At 41.9% G+C, this 13,807-nt stretch overlaps 1 protein-coding gene across 2 annotated transcripts in view; it reads right to left on the bottom strand.

Annotated features, from left to right (window-relative positions):
- Nucleotides 1-13,807, bottom strand: part of LOC118302466 (cell migration inducing hyaluronidase 1) — a 155,300-nt gene that overhangs the window by 110,915 nt on the left and 30,578 nt on the right. The gene's annotated exons all lie outside the window — the stretch shown is intronic.

The following is a 13,807-nucleotide window of genomic DNA, read 5'->3' on the forward strand; positions in this document are numbered from 1 at the left end:
GCATTTATGTGGTTTTCATTAAAGTCTTATTCGTCTTAAATATTCCCACCAATAATACATATATTAAGATGAATCTATTGACCCATGATTACTGAAGAAAATATGATCTTGACATCACATAATTGTTGCAGACAGGGTAATAATCTTTACCCAATTATGTTCTGCCTCACGAAAACTTATTGCACCATTGTACACCTCCTGCTTTGCCCTGCTGCTACAGATAAACCCTCAGTCATTCTATCCGCCTCAGATTGATGTTACAATTTTTGTCAAAAGGGAGAAATGATAAAGATACTTTTTATATAGAAAACCCATTTGGGTATTTTGCCCGAGTTAAAACCCAAATCCCAGCAAGCTGAACTAGCCTGGCAGACATAATAAACATATCTGTGAAACAGGCAACGTTTAAATGTTGTTATTGTGATCTCATTAGCATGACGAACCAAGTGTTCCTATATTTAGTCAACCACCAGCATTGCACTGCTGAGGGTCAAAAAACTTGCTTTGCTTCTCTGAATTTTACATCTTCTTATTTGGTTTTATCAACACTGGGTATTGTAGCCCTGCAAAAGCATCAACAACCGCTGTTGAATCTGAATTGTTTCTTTAGATTTAATGCAGCCTCATTCTGACATTTCAGTGTACCTGCATGAAGGTTATAAATTAATATATACCATTACATATACATAGAGTACATCTTATTACTGAAAGGAACAATTGCCAAATGTGGCCTTAGCAGCTTGTTGTTTTTAGTCCAAGTCAAAAAAAAAACCTCCAAACATGTCCTACAACTATGACTAAGAATGGTTTTGCACTTTTTGACAGTGGGGAGTCAATCAATCAATCAATATAGTACTAGAGTACTAGGGTTTAAATAGGAATGTAGTGTCACGACACGTACATGCACTTGCGCTACCTGCAGCGCACTGGCTGTAATCTATCAGGCATTCTTCTCTGAACCCTGGGAGAGAAGCGAAAGAGCGAGGGATGGTGGAGAGACACGACGAGGCTGAGACACGATACAGGCTCCTTTGTTGGGTTCATCACTCTCAAATGTTCCATAATCACAGGCAATGAAGCCATCACACTGGAATGGGAGAGGCACAGAGAGAGACAGGAGTGATTCCTCACCTCTCCTTTGAAGCATTAGTCATTCTCCTGTCACATCTCCATCATCCAGTGGACCTTCATTAAGTGATTCCGTCGGTGAAATGAAGGAGAAAGAGCCTGCAGCCAGCATCCACCTACAGAGCGGAATGAATGGCTAGATGTGGCCATTTAAATGCCCCCTTTCATACACTCATGTCCACTTTGGAGACATATAAGGCCACTGGCTCAATAGATGGCCGGATAAAACTGCTTTTTACATTGAGATTCTTTGAAGCGCTAGAACTGTTTCATATTGCTACCCACTAACTTCAAAACAACAAGAAAAGGAAGAGGAATATCAAGAGGGCCGACTTTTCTCTGCAGAAAACTGTGTCTAATGTAGATCACCACACGCACTCAATCCCACTGGACATCTTTAAAAATGAACCCATGAAAGACCTAGCTGAGCCTGACTTGCAATAATGCATCTTTAATGGCAGCCTGATTTGAAGGGGTCCAATGCACCCAACCCAAACAGACCCAAGAATAATTGGACTTGATGCAAAAAATACTCACAAACCCCCTGCTGAGTGTCGCTGTGTTGGAGTTTACCCCGGTAGACAAAAGGGTCGCCTCCCTACGCCTTCGGGTGGTGGGGGGGAAAACTCTGACTGTTGTTTGTGCATATGCACCAAACAGCAGTTCAGAGCATTCGGCCTTCTTGGAGACCCTGAATGGAGTCCTGCATAGGGCCCCAGTAAGGGACTCCATTGTTCTGCTGGGAGACTTCAACGCCCACGTGGGCAATGATGGAGACACCTGGAGAGGCGTGATTGGGAGGAACGGCCTCCCTGGATCCCCCAGGCAGAGCAAGTTAATGTGGCCCGGGAAAGGGAAGCTGAGCTCCCCGCGTAGCGTTCATTTACTGACACATTGTACCTCAAATTTCCCATTTAGTTTTATTAAAGGTACAGTGCTATTTGTTTAGGTTAAGATAGTTTTGTATCCAACTTGAAACTAACCTCACCACGTTCAGGAACCGGTAGCTTGCTAGACGTCTTTGGCCGGTGGAGAAACTGCAAAGTGCAACCAATCAGGAAGAGGGTCAGTGTCCGGTACGTACCTACCCTTTCCGTTTCAGTCTCACCATGCTGTTGTGTTGTATGAGTTGCTGTTGTGTTGTGTGATTTGCTGTTGTGTTGTGGTGATTTGCTGTTGTGTTGTGTGATTTGCTGTTGTGTTGTGGCGATTTTGCTGTTGTGTTGTGTTGATTTGCTGTTGTGTTGTGTGATTTGCTGTTGTCTTGTGTGATTTGCTGTTGTTTTGTGGTGAATTGCTGTCGTGTTTTGTTTGAGTTGCTGCAGTGGTTTGCACTTCAGGGCCACCGTAGTTTCATTTACTGAAATGCTATGAAAAGGTGGCAAAGCTGGCTTTGATTCCTAGGAGGCAGCAGGAATCTGGCTCAACATGCTGGCTTTGTAATTTTTTCTTTGTAAAGGTATCACAAATAAAGAAACTGTCAGAAGAGTGAATGATGAATGAATTTTTTTTTTTCTGCATTAACTTAGCACTGTGAAAAGAAATAATAATTGAATTCAAAAAGGCTACGAGTAGCTTTTAAAAAGGAATGTTTTCTTGTCTCTTGCGCAATGCCCGAGTTCACATAGTGAATCAATCGATAATCTATTATTCATTAATTTCAAGCAGATAATGTGAACTTCAAATATTCAATTTCCTGACTTAAAGCAAAAAAAATTGCAGAGGCGTTATTCCGATGGGCTTCAGCAGCACTACATCTATGCTTTTACTGCTCACTTTGCTCTGCTTTGATCACAAGCTCATTGACTGCCCTTGGCTTTGACTTTATTGCACACTGTCGACGCGCACACGTACTGTCCACAAACCTATTTCTTGAAGGCCGAACCCACATAGGCTGATTCTAAACATGCTCAAATACATTCAGATGCACTTGTGTTTTAGGCATAATTACCCTGAGGGCAGCCCAGGAAAACAACATCCCTGCCGGACTAGATTAGACATATGGTCTGACTCGGGTCCTGGGCTGGGTCTCAGTTCCTCGGAAACGAGTGGACCTGTGCAAAATGTCACAAATCATACAATGACACAAAAAACCTACAGTTTGCTCTCATGGGACCTGTTTCCTTTTCTTTTTTTTTTAAGTTCCTCAGATGAAACAATAGTGTTTGAAATATTATAAGCATTGACACAATGGTTCATTAGTAATGAATGGAAATTTGTTTTAAATGTCATCAATTACCTGTGGTCAGTTAGGATCTTGGGTTTTTATCAAATATCACTATACTATATAACTAAATATAAGTTAATAAAAGTAATAAGAATATAATCAGTCCTGATTTAGTAATCCTAAACATAGGTGGACCAAGTCTTACACACACACATACACACACACACACACACACACACACACACACACACATAGACCCTGCTGTGCTTTCAGGTTCAAAACAGTGACCAGCAGGGAATCTTCAGAGGCTGTGCCCATGTTGACAACCAGTTAACGTCTCTGAGGTCCTGATAATTGATTTCCCTGCTGTTACTATCGCATCTGTCTCAGAGGCGTCACATTCTCCAACAACTCCAATCAGCTGACAAGGCGAACTTGGAGGGATTCAAACGCAGGAACTGACAGAAAATCTCGGCAGAGCCTGTCATGAAGCACCGTGAGCCTGGAATGACAACACTGGTCATATTGGTCCATCATAAAGCTACCTTGTGCTATTACAATAAAAAACAGTAGAATATGTTAACATTCTAGTGAAGGAACAGAATAGCAATACAATCCCAATTCCAATGAAGTTGGGACGTTGTGTAAAACGTAAATAAAAACAGAATACAATGATTTGCAAAAATCCTTTTCAACCCCTCAATCCAATTCCACCTACAAAGCTTCAACAATTATTGTCGTCAGTTCCCAAACGCTTATTGAGTGTTCTTAAAAGGAAATGTGATGTAACACAGTTGTAAACATGCCCCTGTCCCAGCTTTTTGGAACGTGTTGCAGCCATCAAATTCAAAATGAGTGAATGTTTAAAAAATTTTTTAAAAAGTTTATCAGTTTGAATTTAAATATCTTGTTTTTGTAATGTATTCAATTGAATATAGGTTGAAAAGGATTTGGAAATCATTGTATTCTGTTTGTATTTACGTTTGACACAGCGTCCCAACTTCATTGAAATTGGGGTTTGTAGTAGAATATGTTGAGACCACCTGTCCCGTGAGGCTTCAAAATGATAAAAGAGATCTCCGCAAACGTATACCGAAAAGCTCGGAAAGTAAAGTGAAAATAGTTTAGTGTGCCAAGATCTCTTTTATCACTGTAGAGGACCACAAAAACAACACAGCAAGAAGCAGCCAAAGACTGAGATGTAAGAATGAGCCACGCTGAGCATGAATGTAGAACAGTGGGATTATAACCTCCCTCCGGTGAGAGACAGGAAACCCTATTGGCCTGATATAAGACTTTTTCTATTAGAGCTGGGTTTGAAAAAGTGGGGCTCGTCTTGTATTTGCAAAACACAAAACTGCATGTTCTTCACCGCAACAGGGGTCGCAGCTGTGGCTCAAGAGATAGAGCAGGCAACCTATGTATTAGAGGGGTCAGTGGTTCAATTCCTGCCTGCATGTCAAGATGTCCTTGGGCAAGACACTGAACCGCGAGTTGCCGCTTGACGGCGTTGCCGGCAGTGTGAGAATGGGAAAGTGAGTGATTGACAAAGTATAGAGAGCGCTGTATGAATGAATGTGTGTGTGTGTGTGTGTGCGCGTGTGATAATGTGATTTGAGCTGTAAAGTGCTTTGAGTGGAAAACTAGAACAGCACTATTTAAATGCAGTCCATTTATATGATCTTTAATGCTATGGTACATAATAATATATTTGTTGCCTAATTATGTGTCTAGGCTGGTGCTTGCTTTTAAGTCCTTTATGGTAAATGGACAGCATTTATATAGTGCCTCGTATTAATCTTAAAGGGCCCATATTATGCCCCCTTTTACACAAGTTACATTGGTTTTCAGGTGTGTGAACTACATGTCTTTGCCATTCCATGTCAAAACACCTCAAGGATCAAGCCACACAGCACCCTCCTCTTTCTGTATAAACAGCCCTGTGAGACTACGGTCGATTCCAGCGCTTTCCTGCTCACTCCTCGCCCCCCTCCCTTCGTGTTCCGCAAAGCTCGCCTCGCTCCTCCCCGGGTCTGCTGCGCAACTACGGCGTTGCGCTGCCATGACAACAGTCGCACGTAACAAGGCACATACACGACAGAGACCCGGGAGGCACAGCGAACACGTTCTCCAAAATTGCACACAGAGCACAAGGGGCTGGGCGATAGAACGTTAACGACATCCCGGTCGGCGGAGCTCGCGGCCGGCGGCGAGTCTAGCTACGCCGATTGGCGGGAGCTCCGCCGGTAGCCGCGAGCTCCGCCGGCCGGCCGCGAGTCTAGCTACGCCACGCCCGCGGTCGTCGTTCGCTTTCGAGGAGAATATTATGGCGTAGATGCAATCTGTTTTTCCGCACTTCAAGGGGGGAAGTGCTGTTCAGGTTGGGGGCGTGGTTGCCCCAGTAGCAGGACTCAACATACGTCACTTGACGCCAACCCAAATCACGAATCAACGACTCATTGTTTTCTTTTCATTCTCCGTGGGCTGGCAGACACCCCAGATAACCAAACATACGTGGAGGTAGGCTGAAAAGGTGCCTGGAGCATAATATGGCCCCTTTAATGATAAGTGTTTTACACCACAGGTCAAATTCACCAATTCATACTGTGCCGCCTATAATCATAACAGTTTTGTCACACACGCACACACACACACACACACACACACACACACACACACACACACACACACCATTTGGGGCAATTTAGGGATTAGTATTTAGCACAGAACACTTTAACATGCAGACTGGAGGAGTCGGGAATTGAACCATTGACCTTCCGATCAGTGTATGACCTGCTCCACTACTGAGCCCCATTGAGACTCTCAGGAACAATCTGCCTAAAACATGTTTGCTTAGATCAGTTGAGCCTGCAGGACTTTCAGAACACTAGTGTAACATGTTCTGCTGCCGCGGAGCAAATAAATCCATGAAAAGGGAAAACAAGTCCTCAGCGTCTTTGCAAAAAAATAAACCAGGGAGAAAATCTGTCGAGCAGCCGAGAATTATGTCTGTCACAGATGATGAGCCCAAAAGAGACTGCAGTCTTGCAAAAAATGTTAACAGAGAAAATATACAAGTCAGAGAAAAAAAATATACATGGCAGGCAGTGACTTTTACAAACAAGCCCAGCCACTTACCCTGCTTTTTCCCCTTTCTGCCTCAGGACCACCTGCTCGTCTCCTCAGCTCTGTCACACTCAGCCAACTCCCTCACTCCCGCTATGACCCGCACCCCTGGATTCCCCAACACCAGGTTCACTGCCCCTCCCTTTTGGTCTTTTTTTGGGCACGTTGAGTCGTGAACCCTTAGCCATCCTGACAGAAACGTCTTCAAGAAACTCAAACAATTCTTGTCGCCCATGCACAGCTATGCGCAACTACTGGAGATCTAGGCGGTGTACTTAATCTACACATACCAGTTTATCTTGTAATTGTGAGGTTGGACCGGGGCAGTTGAAAAGAGAATCTAGCAGCAATCAAAGAACCCATCTCACCTGCTGAAGAGTTGATGCTTTACAAACCCCAGACTGTGTCAATGGACACGGTGACAGATTTTTGTTGAGAAATTTGATTATTTTCATGTTTTTGGACTGGTAATCTGGAGAAAACCCACGCAGACATGGGACGCAAACTCCTCACAGAAAGGCACTGCTTTGTTGGAATCATGGTGCAGACCAAGAACCCCCTTGCTGTGAGGTGACATGCCCCAACCACTACACCACCGTGCAGCTCGAAATCACCATATTCCCTCCTGAAATGTGTTGGAGTGGACGCTCAGTATTTCCCAGTTTAGAATGTCTCCACCCATCGGTCATGGCAGTCGCCCCACAGAGACGACATCAGAGTAGTTAAACAATGAACTCTGGCATGAAAAACTGAAACATTACCCATAAGAAACATTGTTGTTCATTTTGAATAAAAAAAAAACAAGGCAATCTATCACACAATAATAACTAATTGACATGCATATTTGGAGAGACCATAACTGAGTGTCTGATGCACTCAGCAGCTCTTCTCATTATTTGGGACGGAACAGCAGTTTTGGCAGCAGTGGAATGTGTATTGTTTGTGTTGTTAATGGGAATATGAGAGTGCATGTCACTGACAATAAGCAAAATCCTTTTAAGAGCATTGGGGGAATAAGAGTTTTCTTCCAACTTCTGTCGAAGCTCCAATAATCACAATAAGACGGCAAAGAAAACGACTGATCTTATACAGTTTTCACAGGTCCAACATGTGGGGGAACTACATTTTTATGTAGCTACAATAGTGAATGGATTATTAACAGTATGTACCACTAATAGAGAAAACATATGTACATTACACTGCAAGGCGCTTTTTTGAAGTTTGTGTGTTTAGTATCAGACCCGTGCAGTCAGGATGCTAAAACAGAAGTAATCACTGTTATCTTGTTTTTATCACCACATCTTCATCACACTGTCTGTTAAAATAAGCAAACATACATACAGATACTTGATGTAAGCACTATAGGATAAATGTCTGAGATGTATATTTCTGTAGAGAATACAAGTTAACGGATGAAGGCTGCCGGAGAGAAAAAGGTGAAAAAAAATCCAATGAAGGACAACGTGGAGGAGAGAAACAACAGAAAGTGAGGGGTTTATGTGATAATTGAACCCGTAAATGTCACGCAAATACCAAGACACAAGAATCAAGCTAACTTTGATTACAGCGTGCCTTTATCAGCCCGAGAGCAGGCGCCGTGGTCGGACATACACTTCACATGCTGAACAGTGCCGGTGTGAAATGTCAGTGGCGTGAGGGCAGTCGCACCTTATTGAACTTTTCCAGCCCTAATCTGTATTCCTTTGTTTCTTTCTCTCTGAGAAACACAGCGTCAATTCAGATTCGGAGAAAGAGAGCAGGGACGGTAGACGGGAGCTAATTATATAGCGCTAAATTAAATGTCAGTTAAGCTACTTTAAGATCACACAGGGCCCTTGTTTTCCATAAATTACTGTTCTATTAAATAGTACTTTACTGAGACTTTACTGACTTTCACAGGAGATTGAGGCATCAGACCAAGTACAGCCCAATGATAGATCAAATATAGTTAAACTTCATAACTAAGACAACACCAACGACCAGGAGAGTAATGGTGAGTTATTTCTCATATTGTTACACTCAAGGGGTTTAAATCTGGTGTCGTGTAGGAACGAACAACTCTACCGACCCTATCACAAGACATCGTGTTGATATTTAACAATTCTGCAGAATCCTGGGATTCATTTCAGTGAGGTTTGTCTTGTTCCTACTTTCTTTCTTGGTTGAGGTGAGGGAAACACTGGGTTTCTTTCCCTGTCCGAAGGACGAGGTGAAGGTATAAATACAGGCAACTAATACACTTCAGTAAAAGGTTAAGGTTAGAGGAAGATCATGGTAATGGTTTAAAAAGGGCATGGCAAATGTACTATGAAGTAAGTTCAACATACATAACATTGGCCCTCCTGATAACCTTGTACTACGAAGCTGGTCGTCAACTCATCTCAGTTAACCCTGGGTTTTCCTATCCAGATATGTGTTCCTGTGGATAATTGGTTGTGGTTAATTACAAGCAACATCGTCAGAACCATGAATAAAGTTCTTATATGACAAAAGAAAAAACGCTGAGTATTTCTGTCTTTTTTGTTTGATGACGGAACAAACGACTATAAACGGAAGCTGAAGTAATGTCAGAATGTTTCTGCTCGCAGAGGACAGTGAGTCTGATGAAGTCAGTATGAATTGTTTATTTATAAGCATGGGAAATATTTTACTGTGTGTATAATTTTTCTAGCAAAAGATCAGAGGGTTTTGTTTTCGTTTCTCTTACAGTTTCCTATTATTCTGACCTACAGTGATAGAATAGCAGTAAAAGCGCCAACACTGTCAAGGATTCTGTCGGGAATCAATTAATCATTGTTAAATTCAAATGAAGCTATCATATTTAATACTCCACTCCACTGTACTAGGCTCTTTTGTCCCAGTCAGGATCGTGTAAGATTGATGACTCTGTTTTTTCCAGTGAGCTGATTGGTCAGTAGTTGGGCGTTAAAAGTTTTTTTGATCTATTATAACAAACTGAAACTGCTCAGGATCAGGTTCAAGTTACCATGGTGATTTATTTCTGTGAAGAAATGAACCTGCTTCGCAGGACTGAAAACTCAAATCCTGCTTTGTAGAACAGGTTCCTGGTGGACTACTACTTTGTCCATCCACCATCCAGACCTAAACAAATTTCCCTGTGTGAGTCTCTTTCAATTTGCACATATACCTGGCTTTGAAATGACATTGCTGAATTCATCTGGCCCCTTTTCTTTCTATAGGGTGATAATGTGGAGGGGAAAATGCTAAAAAAAAAACCAGATATTGAGACTCATCAGAGTTTTCTGTGATAACTGTCTGATGCCAAAGCAATGACACCAACACAGGCATGTCAAATAGCATGAATAACTCACTCTCCATGAGGCTGTTTGATAAGATGTCTCCTCTGTGGCCAGTAACAGCCTTTAGCCTAAAAAGTCCATATGTTATTTTATAAGCCATCACAAACTTCCATCTTACCGGCAGATAAAGGATAGCGGTGTCAGGCTCATCCCAGGACGTGTGAGCACATATAAGTGTGGGCACGATCTTTCCACGCCCTCGTCTCACTGACCCACATAAAAGGCTAGGGAGGAAATCTCCAAGCTCCCTCATTAGGCAAGGACTCGATACCTCACTGTGATTTATGTGTACCATCTATGCAGCTACAGCATCCACAGGTAACACAAGTAAAAACAAGCAAGCGCGTGTCAGAAATGCAGCCCACTGGTCTTGTATAAAACCCTCTTTGTCTACTGTTTACCCTGCTGCCATTGTCTGATTAGGCGTGCATGGTCTTAACCTGGGAGTTTATATAAGTGTACAGCTGCAAGAAACCACAGCAACTGTCAAGCTAGGTCAGTCTGCTTTCCCCTTTAAACGGACGAAATTTTAGTTTTCACCAATTTTCATTGAAATGAAAAAAAATGTATACACTTTAAACGTGTAAAGGAAATTGACTTTAAACCAAACTCCACCAAGAGAAACTGTGAACGATATCTTATCATATATCACCACTTCCAAGCAGAGGGAAGAATTACTCTGGGTCCATGTCCACAGCTGCTTGCACCTGTCGCAGACGCCTTCACCAAGTGGACAGAATGATACATACTGTATGTGGAATGATTTTACACCAGAGAGATGCGTGAAAGTGAGGAGCTTGCGCTCTGCAGCTACTCGCCGAGACTGAAATGTCCCAAGAAGTCGCTGCATCCTGACTGACAAAAACGAACCAAAAGTTTGACTCAAAGAATTTCTGTCAAGTCTCAAATTTATTAAATTTCAAATTAGAGGTGCACCTTGCAGCTTTAAAAAGACTCATAAATTGCAAGGGAAAGAATTGTTGAGCTTATACAGCCTTAGGATCATAGAGAGGGAGTTTGACGTGGTAACCCCTGTCTTTGTTCAGCAAACAAAAGATAGTAATGTAGTAAATTAGACAGATGACCCATTTTTTTCAAGTTTTCATGCAAAAATTTGGATATTCGACTTTATAGCCATTTGTTTCCTCTTCAACTGTCTAGTAAAGTCATAAGAATATTATCACTGACCATTAACATGGATATGTTAACACAACCGGTTTAAAATTTCTGTGACTGTAGGCAAAACTCTGCGTTTATTGCTTCTAAGAAACCGGCAAATTGTTCATATTTCTTTCTGCCTTCAGGAGAAAGTTGTAACAAATATTGACGGTGTCTTCTGTGGAATATCCTGAGTAACAACAAAAACCACATTGTTCTTGTTGTTACAGAGCATTTGGTCCAATTCAATTTTTTTTTAATGCCATGAGCACAAAAAACATTTCCAATCCCTTCCACCGCAGCCTTCGTCTCACTAAAGAATATCTTAAAGAATTCAGCAAATAAATGCTCTGTGTGGCTACATATCATTGGGGATGTGTGGGGAAATATGTTTTGTGTGTTTTGGGAGAACTATTGAAATATTAATGCTGTTTTATCGATTGTTATTCATGGGTTGTCAGTTCAATTCATTGGGTGTATATATCTCATTTTTGAGCAATATTCTTTTGCTTAGCAACGTCTCCTCCTGCATGTTACCAACAGGGACTTTCCATGCAGATTTGATGAGGTCGATAAATATTCCACTAGTGTTTCCTGGAGCTGAAATCTATCTGTTCATTTATGTCTCTCTGTGCCCCCAACTGGGCTCAGCAAGGTTAACGCTATTCAGCCAGTCAGCAAATCTGTGGAGACAATCCCCAAAACTGGGCCAGGCCAGCTCACTCACACCCACAAAAACACACACTACAGTATATGTACAGTATCAAGTCAGTCAGTCATAATGTATGTGAGAGAGAGAGAGCACCCATGAAAATGCATACAGTATGTCTTTATACAGCAAATCTAACAGTAGCAAATGTAATGCAATATCTTACCTCTTCTTCTTCAAGTTTCAACATGAGGTCAGGGGTCAGATATTAGTGTCTAAATAAACTGTAAGGGGATTATGTTTCTGTAATTATATCTCTCTCCTGCTAAATTATATTTCTGATTTGTCAAATTTCATTTAAGGTGAGATATTATTAAAAAATCACTTTCTTCAGTGTGTGTGCAAATAAATGTGTGTATCTGTGGAGCCTGCCGGCCCACAAACTGTGAAAAAAGACCACCCTGTCTTTTTTTGGAGTGAGTTGGCTGAACCCTACAGCCTGGCTCTGAACAACTGGTTCAGATTTCTCTCCCACTGTGAAGTCACAGGTGGAGTCTTTTGGGTTAACCCCGCCTGCATTCTGAGAATCTCCACCTCTCTGGAGAAGGGGTGAGACATTTCCTACACATTTTGAAAATCTGTTGACCAATCACAACACACTGGGCCAGCTGGCCAATCAGAGCAGACTGGGGTTCATCGGGAGGAGGGGCAAAAAAAAACAGGCGTTTTAGACAGAGGGTGAAAAGAGGACCTGCAGGAATGGGCAGTGTGAGAACACTGATGCCTTGCTCAACATTATAGCATGTAAACCTTTTCAAGTGATCAACCAAATTAAAAGTATGAACATGAATATGAGCATTATATGTCACCTTTAAATCTTCTGGGTTCCAGAAAACAGAGAAGGTTGTGTTTTATCCTATGACCATCTTTTCTAACCATTTGAAATATCTGAAGAAATTCTAAAATGCATTTTTAGGGTGTATTTTTAACAACTGATTGAGGAACAGCAGGTAAAAGTGACTCCTTTTTGTTCTTAAATCATGAGCACTTAGTAGTAGGCAGCTCTAAATGCCATGATACCCATGAGCCTAAGCTGCAGTTGCTATTGAGAAGTGGTCTGTTCAAGGCTGATTCTAACAATATTTATCAGGAATCATAAGCTTGAGCATTAGCTTATCTGTATCTTTAAGACCAGTCTTGTTTCTTGTGAAAAGTGCAACTTGGGAGTTGTAGTTGGTTTACATGAGTAACCCTAAAATGGTGCTAATAGTTTCGTCATTGCACAATGTGTAAGTGGACATAACTACAGAACGACTTGTCAGAATCAAGGCAGGACAGAAGGTCTGTTTTACGTTTAGTTTCAAAATCATTTTAATATTCACAATAATTTTCTTTTCCCACTTATTTTTGTCTTAACAGGTAGTTGGTTAACAACCTGTCAGATGCTGTTCTTATTCCTTGACGTGTCAGACAAAACAGTGTTGATGCACATGATGATGCGAACTTGAACATACAGCTGAAAAGCATTTCAACAGATCCTTGTGAAGCCTCGAATCCAATTATCTGTATTTTAAGTCTTAAAATGTCTTAGGAACGAGTTTGACTGTGTTGTGAACTTAAGTCCACAGTACCTATAGTTGTTCTAAAATCCATCAGCAAACACCTGCCCTCACAGAATATTGGAATATTGTTATCTATTCACATTGTAAGCATCCTCAAAGTCTGACTGTCTTATTGTATCCCACTCTATGACAGCCATTATTTTGTCAGCATGGACATAAATAGCCCTTGAATCACATTCAGAATGGATTTAGAATGTCTTAAATATAACTTAGAAACCTGCAGAAACGTCTCTTCCTACAGTATGAGGCAGCCCTACTGTTCCCATGTGCTCTAACATGACCATCTGTCCTTTAATACAGCAGAACAGGTCTGGGGATCACAGCGTAAATACCTGGCCTATGCAGGTCTGTAAAGCCCTCCACCACACACCTGCCGCCCTCCATGTGCACTAGCATCCAGATGTTTCTTAACAACTGTTTCCCCGTCCAAACTGGTAATTATGCTGCCGCAGCTTTGCTCTTGGCCCAGTAAATATGTACCGCATGGCCGTGCACACCAACACCCTGCCTCCCTGCCACTTGGATGCAGTCAGGGTCTGAATACCTTCCATTGCATTGTTGTCATTTCACAAGTCTAATCCGCAATTCACTGACCTGTCGACACTCGCAGCGCCGTGCAGACACGCACACCTCCACA

This window comes from Scophthalmus maximus, chromosome 4, assembly GCF_022379125.1.
Source record: "Scophthalmus maximus strain ysfricsl-2021 chromosome 4, ASM2237912v1, whole genome shotgun sequence".
In the NCBI taxonomy this organism is placed as follows: domain Eukaryota; kingdom Metazoa; phylum Chordata; class Actinopteri; order Pleuronectiformes; family Scophthalmidae; genus Scophthalmus; species Scophthalmus maximus.